A 14,772-nucleotide genomic window follows, 5' to 3' on the forward strand; every position below is an offset into this window, starting at 1 on the left:
CTCCTCCTTCTGTATCCAACACTTCCCAACACTCCAGTCTACAAAGAAGCATTCCCTTGAGCCTATTTGAACTTAATGAATGTATTCTATTATTTCAAAAGCAGTTACCTCACATTTTGTTTTTCTGTATACACCTGCTACCTAGGATTTATCTCCATAAGTGGAAGATGACATCCTATGTACCTCTGTAGTCCCTCGGTAGTCCCAATTGAGTTAACAGAATAAGTATTATGGTTTATATATGTGGTATCCCCTCCAAAAGCTCATGGGTGAGACAATGCAAGAAAGCTTAGAGGTGAAATGATGGAGTTATAAGAGCCTTAATCCAATCAGAATTAATTAATAGAGATTAACTCAGTGGTAACTAAAGTCAAGTAGGAGTGTGGCTAGAGAGGTGGGTTCCTGGGGACATGCCTTTGAAATATTTATTTTGTCCTTGTTGATCAGAGTGTTTTCTCTCTCTCTCTCTCTCTCTCTCCTCTCTCCGCCCCCTTCCTGATCATGTCTTGAGCTGTCCTCCTCCACAACACTCTTCCACCATAGTGTTGTCCCTCACCTTAAGCCCCAAAGAATGGAGCCTGCCTTCTATGGACTGAGACCTCAGAAACCATTAGCCCCCAAATAAAGTTTTCCTCCTCTAAAATAGTTCTTTTCAGGTTTTTTCATCAGAGCAATAAAAAAAAAAACTGACCAATGCAATACCCAGTGTAGCTGGTTGAATTAAATATTGAGGGGACTCAGATTGTCCACTGAGCTCAACTAGGTTGCTTTTACTTATTTAAAAAAAAACTAAATTTAAGAAGCTGGGGTTGTGGCTCAGCTGTAGAATTCTCACCTGGTACATGTAAGGTGCTGGGTTCAATTCTCAGCACCACATAATAAATAAATAAAATAAAGATATTTTAAAAGACTAGGAATTTCTACCTCTGTTTATTTCATTATTTCACAACATTATGTGTTGTGATGACTGGTAAATTTTCCTCCCACAGAACAGATTTCTGTGGAAATCCTGATAAACTTTGGACCACATCATCACCACTGGACAAAATTACAATTACATTCAGGGTGTGCTTTGTACACGCAGGTTAGCCAAAGTCCATGTTTCTTCTTCAGTTTATTATAAATAGAGCTACTGTTGCTAGGGATGTGTCATCAAAAAATATGCTACCAGGAAGTAGAGAATCGACTAGAAAAATACAACTTAGTAAAAAATGAGCATCTCTATTCTTGAAGTACATAATCATGTTTAAAAGTAGACTTCCTGCAGGAATGTGGAATGGATCCTAAAGTTAACTAACTATATATGATAGTTAAAACCAGCCGAGTTTGTTGAGAGGGGAAAAAAAGAAAAAAAAGGAATCAGGAGTTTAGAAGCTATCTTTTGAAGAATTCTGTTGCAGAAGACTATCTGAGTACATGAAACAGTATTTTAAATTTAAATGATCAAACTTACATGGGAAGCTTTTGACTACATCAAGGAACAGGAAGGAAGGAAAGATATTGTCAGCTTTTGAAATTCCCATGTAAACAGAACATGGGAGTCTTTAGAGGCTGCCGCATACTCACTCTCTCTCTCTAACTCTCTCTCTCTCACACACCCTCTCTCTTCCTTCTTTAAAAAGCAAGTACAATGCTTTCCTTACTTGAATGGTTAACTAAATATGGAATATTTATGAATTATTTTCAAAAAAATATTCATTTAGTTGTAGATGAACATACAGTATATTTATTTTTATGTGGTGCTAAGGATCGAACCTAGTATCTCACACATTCCAGGCAAGCACTTTACCACTGAGCTACAGCCCTAGCCCCTTCTGAAGGGATTTTTACTTGGCCATCCTTAAATGTTACAAACCAACATAAAGCAACTAGAAATGGGGTAATAAATAGCATAGGAAAAAATAACTTGCTACATTAGCTTTACTCCCAGACAAGAATTTGAAATCTGTCTCAGAATTAAATGTGGGAGGGGAGGGACTTCTTATTTTCTTCCAGGGAAGACAATCCAAGACATCTAATGATAATAGCTGCAGCAACAATACTCCTGAGGTTCTGGATACATAGATAAAATGAGGAGGTTTTGTTTTTGAGTTTTTTGTTTGTTTGCTTGCTTGCTTGCTTTTTTCTTCCATCTTTAGAAGTTAAGCATGTATATGACATTTTATCACTTTCATTATTGCCTCAAATACCTAGAGTCTAATTATGTGTCATTCACATTCTGTTTTTTCCTTAGTTCCTATTTGACCAGTTTCTGATTATTAGGAGTTTTTTAAACCAGAGAAAATTGACAGCTAGAAAAAAAAAAAAGACATAAAAAAATCAAGTTAACTTTGTTATTCAGAATTGTAAGACATTTTTGTTAGAAAATGTCTTATGTTCTGGGAGGGCAGAGACTGATTTCTATATTGTTATCTCCCTGCATCTAGAAGAGGCCCAGGCACGTTCTAGATATGCAATTCATATTTCTCAAATGAAGGGGGCAAAGAGAATCAAATGAGACACGAGTATTTATAAATTATCAGAATTATCCTTGTCTTCATTTATAAGAATAATTGAAAGCTGGCATTGGCAAAAGCCACATGAATTTGTGCCAAAGCAATGTTCCAGTGTAGCTATTTGGCATTATAGGGTGGTTGTGATTCCTTGATCAACTTCCAAACCCCAGGTTGCTTCAGAGTTTCTAAGACAACAGCTTTCCAACTGCTTTTTACTGCAACCCAGAGAAATAAATTTTATATCAAGAACCAGCACACCAAACACCACACACATACCACCACACACATACCACCACCACACACACACACACACACACACACACACACACACACACAGATGGGGAGAGAGTTTTAAAACCAAAACAAAGTTCTATGAAACAATACTTACTCTTACTGTGTAAAATATACTGCTTTGTCTATTTCATTTTTAAATGTTGTTTGCAACCTACTAGATTAATTTCATAACCAGTTAATAGGTTGGGGCTGTGGCTTTAAAACAACCCTCAGAACCACCTTAGCCAAGCATGAGTATTGTGAAATGGCTGAACAGTGTGACCTAGATCTTGGTTCACACTCCGAATGCAGAGAATCATACAGGCACAGTTTCAAGCTGCTCTCAGCAACTGACTGGACTTTAGTCTTTCCAGCTCTAGGTCATATATATATATATATATATATATATATTAGAATGTCTTCAGATAGATTTGGAATTTGCACTGTGGCATGGAAGCCAGGCAGAGTTCACAGTTCCTCAGTAGGTTGTCTTCAGGTCTTTTAGCCACCTCTTCTTTGTGTATGTCAACCACTCACAACTAGTGATTGCCATTTTCAGAGTTGGGTTTTGAAGGCTATATACAAGTTTCTCAGCAAGTTCCACATAGGGGAGGACAATGCAGCAATGTAATTAGCAATGAGGAAGGAGAAAGAAGATACTTTTGACATTGGCATTTGATGAGGCTGTTGCTAAACTCAGTAAAGACTCTATGAAGACCAAAAAAATCACTCCAAAGAACTGAAGCACATACCTAAATAAGTGCAAAGAACACCGGAGTTTTCATATTGATTATCCAAATATTGTTTCTCTTTTGCTTTCATCCATTCATTTATCAAATACTGTGTGCCTCCTCTATATCAGGCTCTGATATAACAAGGCCTGGTGGAGCTACTTAAAAATTTGAGTTATGATATAAATATGTAACATGAAACATGCCCTATGCACTCTTCCTCCATAGAGCAACATGGCATATCTTTAATAAAGAAAGATAAAACTCATCCTGACATGTAGACAATTTCCAAGACACTCAAATTTGTTAGAAGTGGATCCCTAGTTAGGGGCAGGCATCCAAAGACATGAGGTGTGGTCCTGCTCTTGAAGTGCTTTCAGGGAGCGTGGAGATGAACAACGGGGATGTCTAGGGCAATGTGACAAGAGCTATGATGAAATATGAGTGAGACAGAATGAAAGCATGGGGAACGAACACCTAAATCAGCAAAATGTCGTTAGAGGCTTCTACAGAGGACATGGCACTTGAGCATTTAAGGATCAATAGAGGATTCCAACATGGCGGTGGGCACGGAGAGATCAAGTCTCTGACCTCTTCAGCTGTGCAGGCATAGGGACTCGTAAACAACCTAAATCTGTTTGCTCAGGATCACTAGGCAATGCTGAGCTGACGTGGATCTGGGGCAAACAGTCTGGGCCTCTCAGAACACACACTGAGCCCGGATCGGCTGAATTCAAGCTCCCATTCGCCTGCTTCCCGCAGACAAACAGCTTTGACTCAGCACTAATCCATCCGGCTAAAACAACTGGTCAGCCCTTCTGATCCTACGGAGGTAAATGCCAACAGAGCCTTCATAGGTAGTGGCCACAGGTTTGAAACGGGGCTTGGGAGAGACAGTAAGGACCCACCCGTTGCATTGGTTGTCCGGCAAAGGGAAACGAACTGTCGCCATTTGCAAGAGATACCACCATGGCAGAGAACTGACGTCATCAGACTTCGGCGGAGGAGATAACTTCATTGAAACCTGCGGCTACAGGTGTGTAATTCCCTAGCCTTCCCTCTCCACACATCAGGGAAACCTTAAGGGCCCCTCCAAGCTTTCCCGTAAGGGCCCCTCCCAGCTCTCCCGTGAGCGCGATAGCCAGACCGAGGGAATCAGAGGTGGCACGGGACCCGTGGCGTGGAACTACCGCTCCCACCAGTGCTGACAGCTGAGGTCTCTTGCACCAGGTACCAGGGGCGTGGCTACCGGAGGGCAAGTAAAATTCGCTGAGGATTCTCAGCCCCAAGCTCTACAAACTTAGGGTCTGAGGGAATGGCAAACCGGAAGAGTGAGCCCAGTCATTCATGAAAACAGGGCTCCCGGGAGCAGCAGACCTGGCATGTAGCCAGTATTGTGGTGAGAGGGGCCTGGCTAGAGGAAAAGTTGGAAGTGACTAGGCACAAGAGGAGGCCCTAGGCACTCAGGATTAGAGACTCGCCCAGTCTGGGAGGAGCTGCTGCACAGTGATTGGTTCCTGTGTACTGACAGGAGAAACTTGGCCTGGTGGGCACAGCGCCACCTACTGGAAGACAAGTTAATCAAACTCTAAGACTGCATTTATTAGTTTTTTTTCTTTTTTTCTTTTCTCTTTTTTTGATGTGGGTTTTTCTTTCATTTTCATTTTTCTTTCTTGTTTTTTTTTAAATTTTTTTACAATTTTTTTAATTTTTTTTCTTCTAATTTTAATTTTAATTTTTTTTATTATTTTTTTTAAATTTTTTTTTCCTTTTTTATTTCCTATTTTTTTTCTTCTTTTGTCTTTTCATTTCTTTTCAATTATCTTATCCCCCCTTCCTTGAATTCTACCTGCTTACTCTCATTCTCTTTAGTGACTTCTTCCCTTCTAATACCTTTCCTCCCAAGCATCAAATAAATTTATAGGAGTAAACAGTAACTCAGCAGTCAAACAGAACAAGAAATAACATGAGCAGCTTCAAAAAGCAAGGAAGAAAAGGAGTACAAACAATGCAGAACAGCCTAAATATTCAGGAGGACCTAGAGTCCTCAGAAAAATGGTCATATAAAGAACTCAAGGAACACCTTAGACAGGTGGAATGGAACCTTAAAGAGGATACAAGACAGCAAATTCAAGCAGCGAAAGAACACATTGAGAATGAATTACATAAACAGATAAAAGAAGAAGTTAAGCATCTTTATCAGGAGATAGAGATTATAAAAAATAATCAAACAATAATTCTAGAAATGAAGGAAACGATAAACCAAATTAAAAACTCAATTGAGAGTATCACTAACAGAGTGGAGCAAGTAGAAGCCAGAACGTCAGATAATGAAGACAAAATATATCATCTTGAAAAGAGTCTAGCCAACTCAGAAAGGCTGGTAAAAAATCACGAGAAAAACATCCAAGAGTTATGGGATAACATAAAAAAACCAAACTTACGAGTCATCAGGATAGAAGAAGGTACAGAGATTCAAACCAAGGGAATGAGTAACCTGCTGAATGAAATAATTACAGAAAACTTTCCAGAAATAAAAAAGGAAACAGATATACAAATTGAAGATGCATACAGGACACCGAGCACACAAAATCACAGTAGACCAACGCCAAGACACATTGTTATGAAGATATCCAATATACAGAACGAAGAGAAAATATTAAAAGCTACAAGAGAAAGGAGACAGATTACATTCAGGGGTAAACCAATAAGGTTAACAACGTATTTTTCATCACAGAGACACTGAAAGCAAGACGGTCATGGAACAATGTATTTCAAACACTGAAAGACAATGGATGCCAACCAAGAATTCTGTATCCAGCAAAATTAAGCTTCAGGTATGACAACGAAATAAAAATCTTTCATGATAAACAAAAGTTAAAAGAATTTGCAGCCAGAAAACCAGCATTGCAAAGCATTTTGAGCAAAACACTACACGAGGAAGAAATGAAAAACAATAACCAAAACCATCAGTGAGAAGTGCCTCGGTAAAGACAGAGGGCGAGGGGAAAGATAATCATGGAGAAACAAACTAATTTTTTTAAAAAAAGGATAAATAATCAAACATGGATGGAAGTACAAACCATATATCAATAGTAACTCTGAATGTTAATGGCTTAAACTCTCCAATAAAGCGACATAGGCTGGTAACATGGATTAAAAAAACAAATCCAACAATATGCTGCCTCCAGGAGACACATCTGATTGGAAAAGACATACACAGGCTGAAGGTGAAAGGATGGGAAAAAATATACCACGCACACGGTCCTCGTAAGCAAGCAGGGGTGGCCATCCTCATATCGAATAAAATCAACTTCAAGACTAAGTTAATCAAAAGGGATAAAGAAGGATATTATATACTGTTAAAAGGAACCATTCACCAACAAGACATAACAATTATCAATATTTATGCACCAAATAATGGTGCTGCGACATTCACAAAACAAATTCTCCTCAAGTTCAAGAATCAAATAGACCACAACACAATAATTATGGGTGACTTCAACACACCTCTCTCACCATTGGACAGATCCTCCAAACAAAAGTTGAATAAAGAAACTATAGAACTCAATACCACAATCAATAACCTAGACTTAACTGACATATATAGAATATATCAACCATCATCAAATGGATATACTTTTTTCTCAGCAGCACATGGATCCTTCTCAAAAATAGACCACATATTATGCCATAGGGCAACCCTCAGTAAATATAAAGGGGTGGAGATAATACCATGCATTTTATCTGATCATAATGGAATGAAACTGGAAATCAATGATAAAAGAAGGAAGGAAAAATCCTACATCACATGGAAAATGAACAATATGTTACTGAATGATCAATGGGTTACAGAAGCCATAAAGGAGGAAATCAAAAAATTCTTAGAGATAAATGAAAATACAGACACAACATATCGGAATCTATGGGACACAATGAAAGCAGTTTTAAGAGGAAAATTCATCGCCTGGTGGTCATTCCTCAAAAAAAGAAAAAACCAACAAATAAATGAGCTCACACTTCATCTCAAAGCCCTAGAAAAGGAAGAGCAAAACAACAGCAAATGTAGCAGAATGCAAGAAATAATTAAAATCAGAGCAGAAATCAATGAAATTGAAACAAAAGAAACTATTGAAAAAATTAACAAAACTAAAAGTTGGTTCTTTGAAAAAATAAATAAGATCGACAGATCTTTAGCCATGCTAACGAAGAGAAGAAGAGAGAGAACTCAAATTACTAACATACGGGATGAAAAAGGCAATTTCACAACAGATGCTACAGAAATACAGGAAACAATTAGAAATTATTTTGAAAACCTATATTCCAATAAAATAGAAGATAGTGAAGACATCGATAAATTTCTTAAGTCATATGATTTGCCCAGACTGAGTCAGGAGGATACACACAATTTGAACAGACCAATATCAATGAATGAAATTGAAGAAGCCATCAAAAGACTACCAACCAAGAAAAGCCCAGGACCGGATGGGTATACAGCGGAGTTTTACAAAACCTTTAAAGAAGAATTAATACCAATACTTTTCAAGTTATTTCAGGAAATAGAAAAAGAGGGAGCTCTTCCAAATTCATTCTATGAGGCCAACATCACCCTGATTCCGAAACCAGACAAAGACACTTGAAAGAAAGAAAACTACAGACCAATATCTCTAATGAACCTAGATGCAAAAATCCTCAATAAAATTCTGGCGAATCGAATACAAAAACACATCAAAAAAATTGTGCACCATGATCAAGTAGGATTCGTCCCTGGGATGCAAGGATGGTTCAATATGCGGAAATCAATAAATGTTATTCACCACATCAATAGACTTAAAGATAAGAACCATATGATCATCTCGATAGACGCAGAGAAAGCATTCGACAAAGTACAGCATCCCTTTATGTTCAAAACATTAGAAAAACTAGGGATAACAGGAATTTACCTTGACATTGTGAAAGCTATCTATGCTAAGCCTCAGGCTAGCATCATTCTGAATGGACAAAAGTTAAAGGCATTCCCTCTAAAATCTGGAACAAGACAGGGATGCCCTCTCTCACCACTTCTATTCAATATAGTTCTCGAAACACTGGCCAGAGCAATTAGACAGACGAAAGAAATTAAAGGCATAAAAATAGGAAAAGAAGAACTTAAATTATCACTATTTGCAGATGACATGATTCTATACCTAGAAGATCCAAAAGGGTCTACAAAGAAACTACTAGAACTAATAAATGAATTCAGCAAAGTGGCAGGATATGAAATCAACACGCATAAATCAAAGGCATTTCTGTATATCAGCGACAAAACTTCTGAAATGGAAATGAGGAAAATCACTCCATTCACAATATCCTCAAAAAAAATAAAATACTTGGGATTCAACCTAACAAAAAAGGTGAAAGATTTATACAATGACAACTACAGAAACCTAAAGAGAGAAGTAGAAGAAGATCTTAGAAGATGGAAAAATATACCCTGTTCATGGATAGGCAGAACTAACATCATCAAAATGGCGATATTACCAAAAGTTCTCTATAGGTTTAATGCAATGCCAATCAAAATCCCAATGGCATTTCTTGTAGAAATAGATAAAGCAATCATGAAATTCATATGGAAAAATAAAAGACCCAGAATAGCAAAAGCAATTCTAAGCAGGAAGTGTGAATCAGGCGGTATAGCGATAACAGATTTCAAACTATATTACAGAGCAATAGTGACAAAAACAGCATGGTACTGGTACCAAAACAGGCGGGTGGACCAATGGTATAGAATAGAGGACACAGAGACTAATCCACAAAGTTACAACTATCTTATATTTGATAAAGGGGCTAAAAGCATGCAATGGAGGAAGGATAGCATCTTCAACAAATGGTGTTGGGAAAACTGGAAATCCATATGCAACAAAATGAAACTGAATCCCTTTCTCTCGCCATGCACAAAAGTTAACTCAAAATGGATCAAGGAGCTTGATATCAAATCAGAGACACTGCGTCTGATAGAAGAAAAAGTTGGCTCCGATCTACATACTGTGGGGTCGGGCTCAAAATTCCTCAATAGGACACCCATAGAACAAGAGTTAATAACAAGAATCAACAAATGGGACTTACTTAAACTAAAAAGTTTTTTCTCAGCAAGAGAAACAATAAGAGAGGTAAATAGGGAACCTACATCCTGGGAACAAATTTTTACTCCCCACACTTCAGATAGAGCCCTAATATCCAGAGTATACAAAGAACTCAAAAAATTAGACAATAAGATAACAAATAACCCAATCAACAAATGGGCCAAGGACCTGAACAGACACTTCTCAGAGGAGGATATACAATCAATCAACAAGTACATGAAAAAATGCTCACCATCTCTAGCAGTCAGAGAAATGCAAATCAAAACCACCCTAAGATACCATCTCACTTCAGTAAGATTGGCAGCCACTATGAAGTCAAACAACAACAAGTGCTGGCGAGGATGTGGAGAAAAGGGTACTCTTGTACATTGCTGGTGGGACTGCAAATTGGTGCGGCCAATTTGGAAAGCAGTTTGGAGATTCCTGGGAAAGCTGGGAATGGAACCACCATTTGACCCTGCTATTGCCCTTCTCGGACTATTCCCTGAAGAACTTAAAAGAGCATGCTACAGGGATACTGCCACATTGATGTTCATAGCAGCACAATTCACAATAGCTAGACTGTGGAATCAACCCAGATGCCCTTCAATAGATGAATGGATAAAAAAAATGTGGCATCTATACACAATGGAGTACTATGCAGCAATAAAAAATGACAAAAATCATAGAATTTGGAGGGAAATGGATGGCACTAGAGCAGATTGTGCTTAGTGAAGCTAGCCAATCTCTAAAAAACAAATACCAAATGTCTTCTTTGATATAATGAGAGCAACTATGAACAGAGCAGGGAGGAAGAGCAGGAAGAAAAGATTAACATTAAACAGAGACATGAGATGGGAAGGAAAGGGAGAGAAAAGGGAAATTGCATGGAAATGAAGGGAGACCCTCATTGCTATACAAAATTACATATAAGAGGTTGTGAGGGGAATGGGAAAATAAACAAGGAGAGAAATGAATTACAGTAGATGGGGTAGAGAGAGAAGATGGGAGGTGAGGGGAGGGGGATAGTAGGGGATAGGAAAGGTAGCAAAATACAACAATTACTAATAGGGCATTATGTAAAATTGTGGCTGTGTAACCGACGTGATTCTGCAATGTGCATTTGGGGTAAAATTGGGAGTTCATAACCCACTTCAATCTAATGTATGAAATATGATATGTCAAGAGCTTTGTAATGTTGTGAACAACCAATAAAAAAATAATAAAATTTTAAAAAATAATAGTAAAATAAAAAAAATTAAAAAAGGATCAATAGAAATTTGCTAGATGGACAAGAAGTAAAGATAGAAGGAACACTACATGCAAAATTATAGAGTATGAAAAAGGATTCAAGTGGTAAAAAAGACTTCTAGTTCAGCAAGAAAAGGGGAAGATTAAGCTAATAGTAGCTGTGCAGCCTTCCTCTGAAAGAAGCCTGGGAGGACATTAATTTGAAAGTCATCAATGAACAAGTTTCATTTAAAGCCATGGACTTGAATGAGAATTCTTAAGAAAATCAAAGAACAGGGGGTGCTCCTAATTCTCTATCCATCTGAGGGATGCTTCCTTGTTACACTAGTTCCTAGTCCAGTCCTTCATGGTTATCATCATCATCATCATCATCACAGATAATATGTATTAAGACTCTTCCAGGAACTTCACTTGTCCCATCTTATTTAATCTTCACAACAGCTCAGTGAAATGGGTTCTTTTCTTATCTCCCCCTTTCCCAAGAACACAGATCAACTACAGACGGAGTCCATCTTTGATGCAGTTAATCTATTCCAGTGCCCCAGGGCACTTAGCCCCTGTCCTGGTCTATCTATACAAGATTCTCTCTACCCCATCCCCAAGCTCCTTTGCTGGGACTATCAACACTGGCTTCAGAGTGCAGAGTCACACTGCCCTGAAGGAAAGGAGTGGTGTTCTGCCAGAGCGCTCTTCACGTCAGTGTTAATTAGTGAAAGTCTTGTTTCCAGAATCATTTCTCACTGCTGCTTTCTGGGCTACCATTGAGACTACTTGAAAGCTTTTAACCTAGATCAGCTGTTGCTTTTTGGCATATTCATCTTTGCATCATTTACAAATTGTGAAATTAGAGTTTGACAGAATGATTTCAAAGCCTTCTGCGGGACAGAGTCATTTCAAATGCGTTAGGCAGTGGGAACCACCAGGACAGCACCATGTTTGTTTGGGCTATAAATTTCCCAGGAAATGGAGGCTAGTTTATACTTCCAACAACTGTTGAGTGTAAATCAAATGAGAACTTCTGAAGCCAGATGCTACATTTGTTATTTTAATGTGTATTTTATTTTCAGAAGGATCGTAGGATCCATGTTATCGCCTAGTCATAGAAGCAAGTGGCTGAAATCATCTTTGTCTCTGTGGGTAGAAGCCTTCATGGTCAGTCGGTGCTCACTTGTCCTGTGAACTTGAACTCTTACGTAATTTTATTAGTGAATGGACTTAAAAGTCCTAGCTAGCTGGTTTCCTGAGAGTGGCAATTTAAATAGCTCTCACAGAAGTCACAAAAACACTAAGCCAAGAGGGTCATAAAGTAGTTCCTTTAAAGTTCAATGAGTCATAATTTAGCATGAAGTAGATTGATTGGAGGAACAATTGCGAGCTTGCAGTTGGTTAGGATCTCGGGGTCGTCTCTGCAATTAGGACTGTTATGATGGCTGTTGGCACTAAGAGACAGCAAAGATGGGTCATGTCAAGAGTCCATACAAACACTTGTGGGTTCAGAGATGGAAACCCACGTTGAACCTTTTGGTGTTTGAGTTTGTTAACTGTTGGCGAAATGCCACTTCCTGTTCCTAAGAAAAGAGGCTTGAAAAAAATCTCATAAAAAATGACTTAAAAGGCTTCCTTGACTTCAAAGGGCTCTTACAAAACAACATTTTGATGAGTTAAGTGTAAAGGAATCAGAAACATATGGATTAAATTTCCCCTAATAGAGTCATGTGTCTAAAAATGGAGGGAGAGAAAAGTGGCAAGTTTGTGTTGCTCAACATGTTTCAAAAATGTCATAGTCTCTATGGATCCCAAAGTTGTCAGATTCTTCCATTCTAACATCATGCTGGCATAGGAACATCTAGAAGAGCATGCCAAAGGGCCACACTGAATAAAGACAAACATGCTTGTTTCGGTCAGGTTAACCAGACCATCCTCTCTACAGTCCATTATGCCAGGGTCTGCTTTAAAGAAAATCTCAGTGTCACAGGACAGAGCCTCGAAGAACAAAGAGAATTTCTAAACCAGACTTCTCGCTCAGGTTAGGCAATTGTCCACTTGCCACTCGGGTGCATTTGAAGCTGACTTTGCTGTTGGAATGAAGGGAATACCAACAAGTCCTCATTGGCCACAAAGTGCTGCATGAAAGGCAGTGTCACACCTTGGGTGCACTTAATCTTCACATCTTACTCATAATTTTGTGAGTTTCTAAACTTTGAAAGTAAATAATGAGTTTTTCCAAGGTGGGGAAAATGTTTGGGGGCAAGGATAAAATTGTAAAATAGTAAGAGAAATAATTATTTACAGGGATGAACAATTGCAAATTCTGATCAAGAATTATTTCTGCAACCTGTACAATCAGAAAAATGAGAAATTATACCCCATTTGATTCAAATGTATGAATTGTCAAGATCATTGTACTGTCATGTGTAACTAATAAAAAAAAAGAATTATTTCTCATTAGTTTTGCCACTAATTTACTAACAGACTGCTGCCGCCTGATTTATTCTGTGTTTGAATGTCTTATAAAGAACCTTGAGAGAAAAACAAGACCATACATGTTTCTCAGTGAAGCAGTAGGTATCTATGGATATAAGTTTTGCTAACTATTAGATACTCAATATAACCCAATTTAATTTTTTTGTGTGTTTGGTCAAATACAATGGTGTGAATTTTTGCAGGAATATTTCACAAAATAGAACCTTGTGGTTGTGGTGATTTCTGATAATAAAAGAAAAAAATCCTAAAAGTGGACATTTCTTTAATTTGCTTGTGATGTGAACAGGTACAGTAACACATAAATGAGCTGCCTTCGTAACCCAAAATTAGAGAGAGAAAAGGTTCTGATTAATTGATTCCATAGTACTTTTCTAAATAGTATAGTTTTATTTATATCAATCTATTTCTTTTTTTCTCTCTCTCTACATTCTTTGGTTGGTGCATTATAGTTGTATATAACATAGTTGTATTTGTTGCTAAATATTCATATATGCACACAATATAACAATATAATTTGGACAATATCCCTCCCCAGCACTTCATCCTCTTCCAGTCCTCCCACCCACTGGTCCCTTTCCTCTACTGATCTCTCCCTGATTTCATGAGATCCCTCCCCACCCCCATTATTCTTTTTCCCTTTTTCTCCCTAGCTTCCACAAATGAGAGAAAATATATGACCTTTGACCTTATGAGTCTGGTTTATTTCACTTAAGATAATGTCCCAAGTTCCATCCATTTTCTTGCAAATGAAATAATTTTATTTTTCTTTATGGCTGAATAAAACTTTTGTATATATATACCACATTTCCTCTACTTATCCATTGATGAACACCTAGCCTGGTGTCATAGTTTGGCTGTTGTGAATTGTGCTGCTATAAACGTGGATATGGTTCTATCTCTGTACCATGCCACAATTCTTTAGGATAAATACCAAGGAGTAGTACAGCTGAGTCATATGGTTGTTCCCTTCCTGGTTTTTTAAGGAAACTCCATACTGATTTCCATAGTGGTTGCACTAATTTACGATTCCACCAACAGCTTAAAAATGTTCCTTTTTCTCCACAACCTCTCCAACATTTATTATTGTTTGTATTCTTATGACTACAATTCTGACTTGTGTAAGGTGAAATCTCAGTGTAGTTTTGATTTGCATTTCCCTATTGCTAGATGTTGAAATTGTTTTCATATATTTGTTTATCATTTGAATTTCTTCTTTTGAGAAGAATCTGTTTAATTTAATACATTTATCCATCTATGGATTTTTTGGTGTAGTTTTTTGAATTATATATTCTAGATATGAATCCTCAGAAGAATAGCTAGAAAAGATTTTTCTCCCATTCTGTGGGTTCTTTCCTCACATTCCAAATTGTTTCCTTTACGGTACAGAGGAGTTTTAATTTGATGCCATCTAATTTATTAACTCTTGAGATTATTTCC

Source organism: Spermophilus citellus (genome assembly GCF_964194105.1).
Source record: "Spermophilus citellus genome assembly, chromosome: 16".
NCBI lineage: Eukaryota > Metazoa > Chordata > Mammalia > Rodentia > Sciuridae > Spermophilus > Spermophilus citellus.